At 45.9% G+C, this 1,380-nt stretch overlaps 1 protein-coding gene across 1 annotated transcript in view; it reads right to left on the bottom strand.

The window, feature by feature from the left end:
- The window catches only part of midn (midnolin), a 28,493-nt gene that overhangs the window by 3,986 nt on the left and 23,127 nt on the right, over positions 1 to 1,380 (bottom strand). The gene's annotated exons all lie outside the window — the stretch shown is intronic.

Genomic DNA, 1,380 nt, shown 5'->3' with positions numbered 1-1,380 from the left:
ACACACGCCATGTGCACAATGTGGAATTTGCTGCTTAACCTCCCCCACTGCGCATCATTAGCCCCCGCAGTGCTATTTTATCCCCTTATCGCTGAGTGGGGAGACCTTCTTAGACCTGCATCTCCTTGAGAACCAATAGCAAGGCCGAAAACATACAAACACACAGCAGAGATGACGCGTTCTGATAGCTGCCTGTGAGATCTGCACACATAACGGCAGATGACATGCCTCAGTGACTGGGTGTGCAACTAAGTGCATTTTTAGCTGTTGATGTGCCTATAGGAGAATACAGTCTCAAGGGAGAGGCTTTGCATGGCACTGTGAATGCTATCCTACAGTGGCAGAGTCAAGCCTAATCCAATTTATGCGTATATTCAGGGGCTTGGAAGGAAAGGAAAGCAACCGCAATCTATTAGCCAGCTCCATTAGTATCTGTCTGGGAATTAAATAATTAAATAATGGGCTAGAATGTCAATAAACCGAAGCACAGCGACCATCTCTGCCTCTGTTGCACGCCACAACACACACACACAAGGGAGCACACGGGAGGGAGGGAGGGTGGGAGGAGTGGGTGGGAGGACGAGGAGAGGCAGAGGATGGAGGTAGAGAGAAAGGGAGGAGGGCTGCAGTGGCGGACGCACGGGAGATTAAGGAGCTTCTCCTTTTTATGATTAATAAAGATTGGCCTTCATTTTGAGTTGTCTTGAGTGCTGTTGTTTGTTTGTTTTGAAAAAACCTTGATAAGTCTTGTGATCTTGCAGGAGAACATTGTGTTTGCTCATCATCCAAGGAACCAGGGGGAAAGAGGGTAGGGGTGGACAGAGAGAAAGAGAAAGAGCTAAGAAGGGGAGAGAAAATCACATTGCAGCAAAGTCAGCCTTGTTGTGTTATTATTCTGACAGTTCTATCCCTCCCTAACATTGGACATATTATGAATGTTACCACTAAACATGGAAGCATGTTGTGATTATTAGAAGAGTTTACTTTATTTAAACAATCACTCCACATCTCTCTGACCAATTCAAAAGCGTTTTAAGGACAGTAGCTCAATGTCCAACATGGTGACATCTCCATGAGGAGCAGTCCGGTACCTTTCTGGAAGAAACGAGCTATCAATTCATCACTTGACAAAAAATAAATGTTTAGACCGACCTGATCATCACAAACTTGAAGCAACCATTCAAATCCGAGCTAAATATGAGCACTTTGACAGCAAGGAAAGGGCACCGACAGCCCTGCAAGGGACACAAGCTCTTCAAGACTTTTAGACTCATTTTGCATTCTCTCTCCCCTCTCGCTCCTTCCTTGTCGACAATGAAAGGGCCACCCTGATGTGCTTGGCTGGCTTTGCTAGATTAGCTCTGTGCTGTGCTGCATTCT

Source organism: Morone saxatilis, unplaced genomic scaffold (assembly GCF_004916995.1).
Source record: "Morone saxatilis isolate NCDOM2014 unplaced genomic scaffold, NCSU_SB_2.0 Contig12, whole genome shotgun sequence".
Taxonomy (NCBI): Eukaryota; Metazoa; Chordata; class Actinopteri; family Moronidae; genus Morone; species Morone saxatilis.
This window is presented reverse-complemented; position numbering and strand designations above follow the sequence as displayed.